The sequence below is a fragment of the Chenopodium quinoa genome, unplaced genomic scaffold, assembly GCF_001683475.1.
Source record: "Chenopodium quinoa cultivar QQ74 unplaced genomic scaffold, ASM168347v1, whole genome shotgun sequence".
NCBI lineage: Eukaryota > Viridiplantae > Streptophyta > Magnoliopsida > Caryophyllales > Amaranthaceae > Chenopodium > Chenopodium quinoa.
This window is the reverse complement of record NW_018745454.1, coordinates 4,116,580-4,133,510: the sequence shown is the minus strand read 5'-3', so window position 1 is coordinate 4,133,510 and position 16,931 is coordinate 4,116,580. Positions and strand designations below refer to the sequence as shown.

At 35.1% G+C, this 16,931-nt stretch overlaps 1 pseudogene; it reads right to left on the bottom strand.

Moving 5' to 3' along the window:
- Window positions 1-8,892: 8,892 nt before the first annotated feature.
- LOC110714374 lies at window positions 8,893-15,429 on the bottom strand (annotated as a pseudogene).
- Between the last annotated feature and the right edge of the window lie 1,502 nt (window positions 15,430-16,931).

The window sequence follows — 16,931 nt, the reverse complement described above, 5'->3', positions numbered from 1 at the left end:
TTTTCGGGTGAAAAAAAAATCAAAAAATTCCAAAATCCAAGTTTAATATTCACGCTTTTTGAGAAATTTTGAAGGTTTCGGAGTCCGTTGACGAAAAGACTCGAGATTTTAGGGGATACATCTTGAGGTCATATAATTCCGTTTGGAACCATATATAATCATATATGTTGTCATAAATGTTCGTGATAGACTTGAATTAATGACATCAGTGCAAGTTGTAAATCGGTAAATTGGCTGTTTAAAGGCAAATTGGTTGGTTCCACCTTCCAAATCTGACTCTCGGATCGGAGGGTATTAGGAACCATGACAAACATTTCGGTAATTTTAATTTACGAGCGAAAAAAGTCAAAAAATTCAAAAAATGAAGGCTAATATCCACGTTTTTTGAGAAATTTTGGATTTTTCGGGGCCCAGTGTCTAAAAGTCTTGAAATTCTAGGAAATAGATCTCGTGGTCATATAATGTCGTTTGGACCCATATATGATCATTATATGTTGTCATAAATGTTCGTGGTAGGCTTTAATTAATGAAATCAGTGCAGGTTGTAAATTGGTAATTTAGCTGTTTAAAGGCAAATTGAATGATTCTACCTACCCAAATAGACTCCCGAAGGGTATTAGGTGTAAAAGTCTTGAAATTCTAGGGAATACAACTCGTGGTCATATAAGGAGGTTAGGACCCATATATGATTATTTGTTGTCATAAATGTTCGTGGTAAGGTAGAATTAATGAAATCGGTGCAAGTTGTAAATCGGTAAATTTGTCGTTTAAAGGCAAATTAGTTGATTCCACCTATCCAATTGGACTCCCGAAGGATATTTTGAATGATGGTAAACATTTCGGCAATTTTTATTTCCGGTCGAAAAAAAGTCAAAAAATTCAAAAATTGAAGGCTAATATCCACGCTTTTTGAGAAATTTTGGATTCTTCGGGGGCCGGTGTCTAACAGTTTTGAAATTCTAGGGAATACATCTCGCGGTCATATTATGTCGTTTTGACCCATATATGATCATTATTTGTTGTCATAAATGTTCGTGGTAGACTTGAATTAATGAAATCAGTGCAGGTTGTAAATCGGTAATTTAGCTGTTTAAAGGCAAATTGGATGATTCCACCTACCCAATTGGACTCCAGGAGGGGATAAGGGACCATGGTAAACGTTTCGGAAAATTTTTTTCCAGCCAAAAAAAGGTCAAAAAATTCCAAAATTGAAGGCTTATATCAACGGTTTTTGAGAAATTTTAGAGGTTTCGGGTCACGGTGTCGAAAAGCCTTGATATTTTAGGGAATATATCTCGGGGTCATATAATGAAGTTTGGAACCATATATGATCATTATATGTTGTCATAAATGTTCGTGGTAGGGTAGAATTAATGAAATCGGTGCAAGTTGTAAAACAGTAAATTGGTCGTTTAAAGGCAAATTGGTTGGTTCCACTACCCTATTGGACTCTCGAAGGATATTAGGAATTGAACCATGGTAAACATTTCGGCAATATTTATTTCCGGGCTAAAAAAAGTCAAAAAATTCAAAAATTGAAGGCTAATATCCACGGTTTTTGAGAAATTTTTTATTCTTCGGGGGCCGGTGTCTAAAAGTCTTGAAATTCTAGGGAATACATCTCGTGGTTATATAATGTCGTTTGTAGCCATATAAGATCATTATTTGTTGTCATAAATGTTCGTGGTAGGCTTGAATTAATGAAATCGGTGCAGATTGTAACTCATAAATTTTGCTGTTTAAAGGCAAATTGGATGATTCCACCTACCCAATTGGACTCCCGGAGGGGATTAGGGACCATGGTAAACGTTTCGTCAATTTTTTTTTTTCCGGCCTAAAAAAGGTCAAAAAATTCTAAAATTGAAGGCTTATATCCACGGTTTTTGAGAAATTTTAGAAGTTTCGGGTCACGGTGTCGAAAAGCCTTGATTTTTTAGGGAATATATCTCGGGGTCATATAATGACGTTTGGAACCATATATGATCATTATATGTTGTCATAAATGTTCGTGGTAGGGTCGAGTTAATGAAATCGATGCAAGTTGTAAATCGATAAATTGGTCGTTTAAAGGCAAATTGGTTGGTTCCACTTACCATATTGGACTCCCGAAGGATATTAGGAACCATCGTAAATATTTCGGCAATTTTTATTTCCATGCGACAAAAAGACAAAAAATTCAAAAATTGAAGGCTATTATCCTCACTTTTGAGAAATTTTGGATTCTTCGGGGGCCGTTGTCTTAAAGTCTTGAAATTCTAGAGAATACATCTCGTGATCATATAATGTCGTTTTGACCCATATATGATCATTATTTGTTGTCATAATTAAATGTTCGTGGTAGGCTTGAATTAATGAAATCGGTGCAGGTTGTAAATCGGTAATTTAGCTAATTAAAGGCAAATTGGATGATTCCACCTACCCAATTGGACTCTCGGAGGGGATTAGGAACTATGGTAATTTTTTCGTCAATTTTTTTTTTTCCGGCCAAAAAAAGGTCAAAAAATTCTAAAATTGAAGGCTTATATCCACGGTTTTTGAGAAATTTTGGAGGTTTCGGGTCACGGTGTCGAAAATCCTTGATATTTTAGGGAATATATCTCCGGGTCATATAATGACGTTTGGAACTATATATGATCATTATATGTTGTCATAAATGTTCGTGGTAGGGTCGAATTAATGAAATCGGTGCAAGTTGTAAATCGGTAAATTGGTTGTTTAAAGGCAAATTGGTTGATTCCACTTACCCTATTAGACTCCCGAATAATATTAAGAACCATGGTAAACATTTCGGAAATTTTTATTTCCGGGGGAAAAAAATTTAGAAAATTCAAAAATTGAAGGCTAATATCCACGCTTTTTGAGAAATTTTTTATTCTTCGGGGTCCGGTGTCTAAAAGTCTTGAAATACTAGGGAATACATCTCGTGGTCATATGATGTCGTTTGGACCCATATATGATCATTATTTGTTGTCATAAATGTTCGTGGTAGGCTTGAATTAATGAAATCGGTGCAGGTTATAAATCGGTAATTTAGCTGTTTAAAGGAAAATTGGATGACTCCACCTATCCAATTGGACTCCTAGAGGGGATTAGGGACCATGGTAAACGTTTCGGCAATTTTTTTTTTCCGGCCAAAAAAAGGTCAAAAAATTCCAAAATGGAAGGCTTATCCACGATTTTTGAGAAATTTTTGGAGGTTTCGGGTCACTGTGTTGAAAAGCCTTGATATTTTAGGGAATATATCTCGGGGTCATAAAGTGACATTTGGAACCATATATGATCATTATATGTTGTCATAAATGTTCGTGGTAGGGTAGAATTAATGAAATCGGTGCAAGTTGTAAATCGGTAAATTGGTTGTTTAAAAGCAAATTGGTTGGTTCCCCTTACCCTATTGGACTCCCGGAGGATATTAGGAACCATGATAAATATTTCGGCAATTTTTATTTCCGGGGGAAAAAAAATTAAAAATTCAAAAATTAAAGGCTAATATCCACGCTTTTTGAGAAATTTTTGATTCTTTAGGGGCCGGTGTCTAAAAGTATTGAAATTCTAGGGAATACATCTCGTAGTCATATAATGTCGTTTGGACCCATATATGATCATGATTTGTTTTCATAAATGTTCGTGGTAGGCTTGAATTAATGAAATCGATGCAGGTTGTAAATCGATAATTTAGCTGTTTAAACGCAAATTGGATGATTCCACCTACCCAATTGGACTCCTGGATGGGATTAGGGACCATGGTATACGTTTCGGAAATTTTTTTTCAGGCCAAAAAACGGTCAAAAAAATCCAAAATTGAAGGCTTATTTCCACGGTTTTTGAGAAATTTTAGAGGTTTCAGGTCACGGTGTCGAAAATCCTTGATATTTTAGGGAATATATCTCCGGGTCATATAATGACGTTTGGAACTATATATGATCATTATATGTTGTCATAAATGTTCGTGGTAGGATAGAATTAATGAAATCGGTGCAAGTTGTAAATCGGTAAATTGGTCGTTTAAAGGCAAATTGGTTGGTTCCACTTACCCTATTGGACTCCCGGAGGATATTAGGAACCATGGTAAACATTTTGGCAATTTTTATTTACGGGGGAAATTTTTTTTAAAAATTCAAAAATTGAAGGCTAATATCCACGTTTTTTGAGAAATTTTTTATTCTTCGGGGGCCGGTGTCTAAAAGTCTTGAAATTCTAGGGAATACATCTCGTGGTCATATAATGTCGTTTGGACCCATATATGATCATTATTTGTTGTCATAAATGTTCGTGGTAGGCTTGAATTAATGAAATCGGTGCAGGTTATAAATCGGTAAATTAGCTGTTTCAAGGCAAATTGGATGACTCCACCTACCCAATTGGACTCCCGGAGGGGATTAGGGACCATGGTAAACATTTCGAAAAAAAAAATTTCCGGCCAAAAAAAGGTCAAAAATTTCCAAAATTGAAGGCTTATATCCACGATTTTTGAGAAATTTTAGAGGTTTCGGGTCACGGTTGTTGAAAAGCCTTGATATATTAGGGAATATATCTCGGGGTCATAAAATGACGTTTGGAACCATATATGATCATTATATGATGTCATAATTGTTCGTGGTAGAGTAGAATTAATGAAATCGATGCAAGTTGTAAATCGGTAAATTGGTCGTTTAAAGGCAAATTAGTTGGTTCCACTTAAGAACCATGGAAAACATTTCGGCAATTTTTATTTCCGGGCAAAAAAAAGTCAAAAAATTTCAAAATTTGAAGGCTAATATCCACGTTTTTTGAGAAATTTTTTATTCTTCGGGGGCCGGTGTCTAAAAGTCTTGAAATTCTGGGGAATACATCTTGTGGTCATATAATGTCGTTTGGACCCATATATGATCATTATTTGTTGTCATAAATGTTCGTGGTAGGCTTGAATTAATGAAATCGGTGCAGGTTGTAAATCGGTAATTTAGTTGTTTAAATCCAAATTGAATGATTCCACCTACCCAATTCGACTCCCGGAGGGGATTAGGGATCATGGTAAACGTTTCGGAAATTTTTTTTTCCGGCCAAAAAAAGGTCAAAAAATTCAAAAATTAAAAGCTTATATCCACGGTTTTTGAGAAATTTTGAAGGTTTTGGGTTACGGTGTCGAAAACCCTTGATATTTTAGGGAATGTATCTCGGGGTCATATAATGACGTTTGGAACCATATATGATCATTATATGTTGTCATAAATGTTCGTGGTAGGGTAGAATTAATGAAATCGGTGTAAGTTGTAAGTCGGTAAGTTGGTGGTTTAAAGGCAAATTGGTTGGTTCCTCCTACCCAATTGGACTTCCGGAGGTTATTAGGAACCATAGTAAACATTTCGACAATTTTTATTTTCGGGCGAAAAAAAGTCAAAAAATTTAAAAATTGAAGGCTAATATCCACGCTTTTTGAGAAATTTTGGATTATTTGGGGCCCAGTGTCTAAAAGTCTTGAAATTCTAGTGAATACATCTCGTGGTCATATAATGTCGTTTGGACCCATATATGATCATTATTTGTTGTCATAAATGTTCGTGGTAGCCTTCAATTAATGAAATCAGTACAGGTTGTAAACCGGTAGTTTAGTTGTTTAAAGGCAAATTGGATGATTCCACATACCCAATTGGACTCTCGGAGGGGATTTGGGACCATGGTAAACGTTTCGGCAATTTTTTTTTCCGGCCAAAAAAACGTCAAAAAATTCCAAAATTGAAGGCTTATATCCACGATTTTTGAGAAATTTTGGAGGTTTCGGGTCACGGTGTCGAAAAGCCTTGATATTTTAGGGAATATATGTCGGGGTCATAAAATGTCGTTTGGAACCATATATGATCATTATATGTTGTCATAAATGTTCGTGGTAGGGTAGAATAAATGAAATCGGTGCAAGTTATCGGTAAATTGGTCGTTTAAAGGCAAATTGATTGGTTCCACTTACCCTATTGGACTCCCGGAGGATATTAGGAACCATGGTAAACATTTCGACAATTTTTATTTCCGGGGGAAAAAAATTTAAAAAATTCAAAAATTGAAGGCTAATTATTGATATTTACTCTATGTTCTCTATGGTAACTGGGTTCATCAATTATGGTCAACAAACAATACGGGCAGCAAGGTACATCGGTCAAAGTTTTATGATTACCCTATCCCACGCTAACCGTTTACCTGTAACTATTCAATATCCTTATGAGAAATTGATCACATCGGAGCGTTTTCGTGGTCGAATTCACTTTGAATTTGATAAATGCATTGCTTGTGAAGTGTGTGTGCGTGCATGTCCTATAGATTTGCCTGTTGTTGATTGGAAATTGCAAATGGATATTCGAAAAAAACAATTGCTTAATTACATCATTGATTTCGGAATTTGTATATTTTGTGGTAATTGTGTTGAGTATTGCCCAACAAATTGTTTATCAATGACTGAAGAATATGAGCTTTCTACTTATGATCGTCACGAATTAAATTATAATCAAATTGCTCTAGGTCGTTTACCAATATCAATAATCGACGATTACACAATTCGAACAATTTTGAATTCGCCAGAGCAAGCCCGTGATTGAAGAGCAATTTCCACCTATTAAATTAAAGCTATTTTTTATTCTTGTTCAATAACTAGAAATTCTGATTATTCTTATTTATTGGTGAAAATCGCAACTTTAGTAGTATTTAAAATTGATTATCCACGCTTTTTGAGAAATTTTTTATTCTTCGGGGGGCGGTGTCTAAAAGTCTTGAAATTCTAGGAAATACATCTCGTGGTCATATAATGTCGTTTGGACCCATATATGATCATTATTTGTTGTCATAAATGTTCGTGGTAGGCTTAAATTAATAAAATCGGTGCAGGTTGTAAACCGGTAATTTAGCTGTTTAAAGGCAAATTGAATGATTCCACCTACCCAATTGGACTCCCGAAGGAGATTTGGGACCATGGTAAACGTTTCGGCAATTTTTATTTGTGGGCGAAAAAAAGTAAAAAAATTCAAAAATTGAAGGCTTATATCCACGCTTTTTGAGAAATTTTGGAGGTTTCGGGTCACGGTGTCGAAAAGCCTTGATATTTTAGGGAATACATCTCAGGGTCATATAATGACATTTGGAACCATAGATGATCATTATATGTTGTTATAAAATGTTCGTCTTGGGTTATGTTCAGGTCAGTAATTTGCAGGTTACAATCAGGTCGGGTCATTTCCTAGTGAGGGTCATATTCGGGTTCAACTAACTATAAAGAGATAATTATCATTTTTATCAAGCTAATTATTTCCTTTGACTATAATATATATGGAAATATACTAGGAAACTAAATATTATAATTTAGGACGATAATTATCTCCTTTGACCATACAACAAATATATACTATATTTAACTCTTAAATTTGAGGATGATGCTCATTTCTTTTGTTGGCCTGGACCGATTTGGTCTCCTAAAACAAAATGCTTTGATCAAAACTACAATAATAAGTTGGTCTAAATTGCATTTAAGGTGATTTGAAATTGGGTCAAGAACAATTTGGGTTGAATTTTGGTCAAGTCAATAACAAGTTGTGTTGATTTCGAGTCGGGTTAGTAACAGATTGGGTTGAATTTTTGGGTCGGGTTAGTAATAGGTTTGGTAAAATTCGGGTCGGGTCAATAACAAGTCGGGTTGAATTTGGGTCAGGTCAATAACAAGTCATGTTGATTTCGGGTCGGGTTTGTAACAGGTTGGGTTAAATTCGGGTTAGGTTAGGAACAGGTCGGGTTGAATTCAAGTCAGGTTAGTATCAAATCGGGTTAAATTCAGGTTTTGACGGGTTAAAACGGGTTTGGGTCAATTTTGGTTCAAGTCGGGTTCGATTCAGGTCAATAAATTACGAGTTACATTCGGGTCGGGTCATCTTCAGGTTAGTTCATGTTCAGGTTCGGGTTTCACATACTCGGGTCAACTCGGGTCTAGGGTTGGTTCAGGTCGAGTTGGGTCGGGTTTGGGTCACCATTTTTCGGGTTCAGATGGGTTGGTTAATAATCGGATTTGAGTCGGTATTTCGAATTAGGTTAACTTTTGACAGCTCTTATCACAATAAAGTTTTTCACTTTCTTATATATCCAACCCAATAACTCGACTCGAACTTGACCTGATATTACTAAAAGAAACCTAAACCTGAGCCAAACTCAACACCCATTTATCATATTTTACAATGGTATTATGATGATGTATATTGTCAATAACAATTGTAATACTTAGGGTATGTTCACATTTACTGAAATGAGCTGAACTGAACTAATTGGAGGTGACTGAACTGAGTTGAAATGAAAATTTTATGGGAGAAGAAAATTTAGAGCTAAACTGAACTGAACTGAAATTAAGCTGAAGTAAACGGGACCTTAGTTATAGTAATTAGCATGTTACCAACTTTGTGCGATTGGGGCTTAGGGTAATATTAGCCAACAAAGTAGAGGTTAGTGGTGTAGAAAAAAATGGAGTATTAGGCTGAAACAAGAAGAATCGTACCGAATACTTCCCCTTGGCACAAACAAGAGGGATGTACAAAATTGGGTTGTTTGGCGAATGCTGGTTGTTTTGAAGGGGCAACTGTTGTTGTGCAACGATTTTGCTGCTGTTGTTGCTAAGATCGGAGGAGGGAAATGGAGGAGGTGGGCTCGTTGGCGTCGGGGGAATGTTTGGACACCAACAGCCAGCACGGGAAGGGTGGCTGACGGGGAAGGGGGGAGAGGTGGTAGTGGGTGGGTGGTTTTTTTTTTTTTTTTTTTTCTTTTTAAAGTTTTTTTTTTTAAAAAAAAATATTAAATCATTAAATAATTAGATAATTAGATAATGAGTCTCACTTAACGGAATCGAAACAGATTTAAGTAGTACCAAAACCTATATTTTGTACCTTGATGAGTACCAAATAAAATAAAATTTAGATGGATACCAAAAATCAATAGGAGTCATTTTCAAAGTACCAAAAGTCAAAATTTCCTAAAATGGACAACAAAACAAGTATTATTTACAATGTCTACTTACTTGGCCTTTCTTTTTTTTTCCCCAATTCATTTACATTTCAGGATTTTCCAGCCACTCATTAATCATCATTATTAGAATTTTGAACAGGAATTCTCTATGTGAAACGCTTCTTGAAAAGACAATACCGTTTGGATAGATCCTTGGGCTTCATCTTGCTCTTCAAGTGTCCTCTCTTATGTCCAGGACTGCACAGTAGATTGTCAGCATATAACTATATAAGTCAGGGCAATCTAACAGTATTTCTCAAAATACATGCGCTTAACTTCTGGGGTTAAGATTTTGTTTAATCTTTAGAAGAAACCAAATGCCAAATCACAATGAACCAAAGCCTAGGAATGCTGGTCTTAAAGAGATAACTAACATCTCGTATAATGATAATGGAGTTGGTGACTACAAGTTTAAAATTGCCAAGCAATAAGCAGATTGCGGAAAAATTATGCAAATTTCTTTAGCCTAAGAACGGGTTAATAAGCATGGCATTCAAAAACCAGATACCCTTACTTGTAGTCCGTGTAAACCATCCCACCAACACTCAACATAACACTCATAGATCCTGAGGTACGACGTGCTTTCTTAAGGGCTATTTCATCAGCATCTTCATCCAACATCTCCAGATCAACAGCTTCATCCCCAGCAGTTAGCACCTGTTACCAGAATATGAAATCAGACACTATAAAAGATTCTTTTTTCAGCAGCATCTTGTGTGGTGTACCACTAAACTCATTAATACAAGCTTATATTGATAAATGTGACTTCCATTGCAAAGACCGATGGGAGAGGTAGCCTGACCAAAAGCTGCTAAATCATGCTCTCTTTTAAATACAGCATCAAATCAAAGTAATAAAGACCAACCACTTTTTTCCAGTGCCAACTACCTTGCCCTTGCCAAAGGAGCATCAGTTTCATCACCAAAACTCAACACTAATGTAATAACAGTTAAAAGATATTCTTGATTTGAGTCAAGGAGGAATAGACAGATACCTTTTTTCAGGAGGAAAAATAAAGCAGCCAGATGTTGAAAAGTGGGATACTTTCCTCAGGAGATCTCTCTGTTCCTGAACCGAGCTATAGCTGAGCTCTGACCCACAATCAGGAGGTAAACTTGTGATTACCTACAGCAGAAATGAATCATCATACCACTTAACACATTTGTATAGCATAAACCCATTTGGATGATAGCAAGAGTCCGTAGATTAGAAGGGCCAAACACAAGCAGAAATTAAAAAAACATACTTCATAGTGAAAATTGGTTATTCTGGTACAAATGCATATAAGCTACACGGCATATATATCAATAACTAGCACCATGCAAAATAATTTGAAAAAAACTTGTTTCCAATCAGCCTATAAAGAACAGAAAATCAAGTAAGAACACGCGAGTATCCAAGTTTAGCAAGAAAACAAATACAACACCAACTCCAGAACAATTTCATTTCTAAATATAAATTTAGTAAAGAAATAAAAGGATACGAGGAAAAAATCTAGTTGATTGTCATATACTCATATGGCTGATTTCAGATTACATGCCAGCCAAATACTAAGAAGAATTGGAGCTACACCATCATAAATTATTTCTCTAACACAGGCAAAACAATAAATAAGATGGCAAACCATATATAGTAACTTGTTAAAAGCGAAAGAATAAACTGCAGCCAGCAGCAAAATAACTTTAAACATCAAACTATCTAATGACAGTAAGGACAGCTGATAAATATCATAAACACCTTCATATGATCACTAAAGAGCACTATATGTCAACTGCAAAGATCTAACCAGAATCCACACACACACACACACACACACACACAAAAAAAAAGAAAAAAAAAAAAAAAAAAACAAGATATTACCTTAAAGCTGTAACCTTGGTCAATTAAAAACTGCTGTCTTTTAGTTGAGTAATACATCTCCTACATTTAAGAGGAAATATTGAGAAAGAATATAAAAATATTATTAAAGAGATTAGAATTAGAATTTCCCAAAAAAAAGTTGCTTTACCAATTACATGCAAACAGTATCTGTGTGTCAGTAGATACAAGTGAATAGAAAAAGGCATTATACTCTTCCTTACCCCCAGCAATCCTGTCCTCAGGCCGACCCTATCAGTTAAAGAAGAAGAATTTTTGTTTTAGAAAAAAGGCAATAAATAGCAGCTAAGTAAATTTCCAAATCAAAGCTCTTACAACAAAACAGAATTAGAGGGAAAATGGTGAAATAGATTCTTTAAAAGTAATCCATGTAAGTGTATTAATATGAAACCAGATAAGAAAAGGTATACACTATACACAGATAGGGGCATATTGCTATCAGTCAAATTAGTCTTCATCCTTCTTCACTAATTGTAGAGACAACAGAATCGGAAAGTTTATAAGTTAACAAATTAGCGGCTTCCCAATGCAAATATAATACTGAATTCTGAGACCCTGGCAACAATTTCAGTTAATTCTTTGGATGTTAAGTAACAAAAATGCAAAAATCATAATGGGATTTCAAAGCAGGTGCAAGATAAAAATTGGGTTCCTCAGACTACTACTGCACTTAGAGCAAGCTCTTAAACTTTGTATCAATCAATTAATCAATCAATCAAAGCCTTAATCTTGGGACGTCCTATAAGTGGCTTAAACTTTGTATGCTTAACAAATTAAGCAATGTCCCTGTATTTCATTTCCAGTAACCCTGGGGCATACCTCAGATAGTATAACAATTATATGTTTCTATTCCCACCACCCAGGGGTTATTTGAGAATAGATGAAAAGGAAAAAGAAAAACTAACAAGAATGGTAACACATAATTAAAGCACCCTCTTCAGACCAAAAAGAATATGTGAGAGCACAAACCTTTGCCCTAAGGATACGGCCAAGACGCTGAGCTTCTTGACGTCTAGACCCAGCATGTGATGAAATTTGAATAATCACATTCGCTTGGGGTATATTGCAAGAGATAATCCTAGGCCTGAGGTCCGTTTTACTTATGCTAGGAGAAGGGCCAAGAATAATAGTGTTGTTGATGTGGGAAGCTGAGCTGGACAGAGTTAGTTATGCTTGAGGGCAGAAGAGTAATTCAGAATATAGTTTGTTATTTTGATTCCCTGTGTTAGCTGTAATAATTGAGTTTGTTAGGCTAATTTCTGATTATAAATATGGTTAACGGTCTGGGGGGAAACTATCTAGAAAAAATACTGTTGAGTGTTTGGGAGAGAGCCTTCCTCTCGAAAGAGGGCATTTGTGTTGTAATCTTTTCTGGAATTGCAATACAAAATATCTGGGTAGCTAATTACTTCTCTTGATTGCTTGAATCATTCTCTGTTTTCATACCTAATTCTAGCATATATCAATGGAATTATCGCCAACCTAACATCAAAAGAACAAAATATAAATAACTTACACTATTGTTTTGGCAAGAAAATTAATCCAAATGAAGATAAATATTATCATGCCAGCAATATTCAACCAGATTGCTAAAAAGTTTAATATGACACTTATCTGATAATTAAAGTTAGTTACGACACTATAAAACCACAAATCCTAAGCATTTCTTACACTTTGTTCACCTACCATTAGCAAATTATAGTCCCATCTAAAAAAATCAATTTAAAACAGAATTCTCACAGATTTTCATTCAGTGGAGACAGGCTATTCAAATAGTGTAGTAGAATTTTGTTTGGACTACAATAGAAAAGAGTTGGATGAACTACAAATTCTTCGACTTCTCTAAAGCCACAAATCTAAAGCCTTTCTTACACATTTCTCACATACCTTTAGCTAATTATAGTCCCATCTTTAACTCAATAATTAGAGTCCATAGATTTCCATTAGAACTTTAATAGGACTAAAATATAAAAGAGTTGGAACTGGCAATCATCATTCTTTATGATGTCAAAGGTTTATCGGACTATCCTTCAAAGAATTACAACCAAAAAGATTCCCCCAAACAAGGAAGCATTATTTGAATAAGATTAGATTAATTGAATACCTTAGAGATAAAGATCGTATTCACATCATTAGAAATTCTGAAGGCCTCTAGAACTTTTGTCCTCTCAACATGGCTTCCAAATAAACAAAGAAAAATAAGCACAGCTGGGCAATCACCAAAGTAGACAAAATGCATTTGTACAAGTGACCATCAATACCTGGTAGCACCATGAATCATAGGGTTCCTAAGCTTCATTGCATACTCGTTGAGAGCAAAAATGTTATAAGCAAAAACTATTATTTTGTCACCTAGCTCCCGCTCATGAAATCGAATTAGGAATTCACATGCTCTAAACTTGTTAAGGTTCATCAAAAATAATGCCTGAAATTATTCCAAAAGGTAATTAAAGACAATTATCAAAGTAATTAAAGCACATAAAGCCACTCTTAACCAAATCCAACCAATTGGCTTCGTACAATTTGGGACCGGTAAGGAAGTTCAGATCAGTAATTCTCTCATCCTCTCTCACAAGTGTAGCTGCTGATTTTTTTTTCCACTTTTTCAACTATGTATGGTCGACAAATCGACTCAACAAATAAATAGCATGAATAAAATCATAGCAAAAGTAAATACCAGTAAGCCCAAGTTTGCAATGTGACTTTGTAGTGCTGATAACTTTCCGAAACATCTGAGCAGGAATGACATGCACCTATGCAGCATCAAATTAAAAGTGGGGAAGTTAGACATTTTTTCTTCAGCTTCAAGGTCATTATCATCCTAAAATGCCCAAGGTCCTTCAACACAAGTAGTTACCTCATCCATGCGAAGTAATCCCCATTCTCTATTTCTTATTTCTTCAATAACCTTCTCAGGTTCTTCAAAATGTTTACCATCAAAAGCAATCATGCTGCATGTTGTCACAACTAATCCAACATTCCCATGGAACCTCTCTTTACTGTCAGAGGTGAAACAGCATATGTGCTCATCACTAATAGAGTAATAGTGGACCAAAGTTTGAACTGAGATGCCCATTGGTTCACTGATACAGCACTTGCGGCCAGACAACGGCAGCTCTTCTATATACGGCATGCTGCCGCTACACCAACTAGAGACTTTGCAGCACCACATGGCAACACAATGATGCTAGACCTTGCTCTACCTATAGATTATAGCATAAAACAAAATTTATAAGTATTTGACAAACTAAAGACAATATTTGCTTAAATTAAAACAGATACACCCCAATCGCGAGATATTGATCTAAGACCTCATCATCCATCTCTACATCATAAGCACACAAACCACAAAGGCTTTACCATTCCCAAACATTTTACTCAGACTCTTTTCCTGGTAGGGTCGTGGTTGTGCAAGATGTTTTAACTCCATGCCAAGATCAGGATCAACCTGCAATTCTCAACAGAGCATCAGATAATTGTGGTCAGTTAAGTCCAAATCTTCCCAAATCCCAATACTGAGCACAAGGTAACTATAGGCTGACCATTCCAGCTAATAATTATACCCAAACAGAAGGTTACTGTGTGCTACATTTTTAAGATTTTGCTTCCAAGTTGAAAGAATTGCTTACTGTGTTATCACATAGAATAGAAAGAGACTTTGTCTTACTACCTTAAATGCTAATTTTCACCTTCCTATCCTATCATTTAAATTGCATATAAGAACACTCGTTGTAAAGCTCCTAAGCTCGCATTCAAATCATAAAAGAAGAAAGGGAATCCCTTATTCAAGTCTGAATCTTGCACAACAACCTACCCTCAGCAACTTTATGTGAATTCTACGAATCCCATTATGATTCTTAAGCCCCAATAAACTATATGATGTTCCCAATTTGTTTGATCAAATTACAACCCTCCAAACTGCATCAAGACCAGCCATGCTCAAAGCAATGTGCATTATTAGAAAAAAGCACCAGTGCATGAAAACCACCCCATTGATTTCATTCACACTAAAGTCATTACCCAATGACATGAAAAGCAACCTTAAGCCGTAGACAGCCTAAATTAGAGAATGATGCTCTAATGTCACCTAAACAAGAGCATTGGATAAGATGTGTATATAACAATATAGAAAAAGCCTTGCTTATGTTAAAATGACTGACCATATCATAAAATCGATAGCTTCATCAGTAAGCTCAGTCTTGGACAGCAGATTTAAGACAGTAATGATTGCTTCAGTTTTCAAACCAACAGAAACAGCAGCATACAATGAGTGTGGTGTCAATTTTACAAAGGTCGGTAATTAAAGGCAATTTAGAGAATAAAGATGAATGATATACCTGCAAATTCCGTCTGGAGAAGTCCAGAGGACGATTCAGATGATCAATTTCAATTCTAGGGTTCTGTAACACATTACCAAATCAGGATTCAAATTAGTTACAAATTTCCAAGTAACCCTAAATTGTGTAATTGACTGAATGACAAAAAGAAACAACATGATACCTCAGAAAGCTGCTTCAATGGAGAAATCGTTAGATGCAATACAGCAAATCAAGCTCCCGAAGACGAAAAGTCGTACCCTTTGGAGTTAATCATACCCTTCATTTCTCCTTTTTTTTTTTTTTAATAGAGTTTCGCCGCCGAAATAAGGTAGTGTAGAACTGTAGATGGTGTGTCACGAGGAAGAAGCTTCAACGATACGTTTCCATGGCGGAAGAAGCTTCACTAATGGAGTCAAAAGCTTCAAACGGCGTCAGCAATCTCGGCATATCGAAGAAGAAGCTTCAATAATAGTGATGAGCTGGCATGTTTCACTGTTAAAAATTTACAATTGAACCATTAAAATGGGACAGCCCCAGGCCCCCAGTAAGGGAACAAGTTGGCATTTTATTTTATTTTTTTATTTTTTTTTGTGCGTGATTTAAATTACTTTTCCTAAACTAAAATTTACTCCCCCCGTCCCAAAAAGAACGATCTATTTGGCCAAAACTTTGTCCCAAAAAGAATGACCCATTTGCATTAAAACACCACCAATTTGCAACAATATTTGTGCAAAATTAGCTTCCCCATATACAAATTTGAATTTCCATGTTATTTTATTACTTTCTCTCTCTATTTTTTTACAAACCCCATGTAAATTTATCTTTCCAATATATTTTTACTTCTTTTTACTTAACTTCCTTAATACCCGCGTAATCAACCCAAATGGGTCGTTCTTTTTGGGACGGAGGGAGTATTTAATTGAAAAATGTTACTCCATTTTAGGACTTGTTCTCTTCATCTAAAACAAGTAGATTTGGTCTGAATTTTTTAAGGTTTGATCTGATTTGATTTAACAATTTGACTAAACTTTGACCGTATTTTAATACTAATCTATAAAGAAAAAATATTATCAAAATGGATCTTGTTAGATATGAACTTTTTAAACATGTAATTTTTATAAAAAAAATTTAATACGTAATTAACGATATTTAGCAATAAATAAATGATAATCAAAACTTTTAATCTGATGTGATATGAATCTTTCGGATCTGATCTGAATTTATTAAGTAATAAGTATCTTAAATAAGTTGAAGAGAACAAGTCTTTATTATATTTTTCATTTGATATTATTATTATTTTATGGAGTCCTAAGTTGAGAGTTAAAAATTATTTACACTTTATTTTCTTTATATATGACAAAAGAATAGGGTCCAAACTAAATAGAGTAGGTCCCAACGAAATGTATAATGTAAAATGTCTAGGTCACATTATCAAATTAGTTTAGGTAAAAATTTTCGAACCCTAATATACTTTACCAATCAAATCAAACTAGACGATTATTGTGAAATTCATATGATGATTACAAAAAGAAACAACTTACCTCAGAAGCTGCTTCAATGGTAAACCGAGTGGAGAACAAGGAGTGCGCAATGACAGAGCCAGCTTAGGACCTGGTAGGCTTCCACACACACAGAGAAATAAAAATTTTAATAATGAAAAAAATGGATTAAAGTAGTTTTTTTAGATAAATAAATAAAAAGTGAAAAATATAACTAAAATTACTTGTAGCC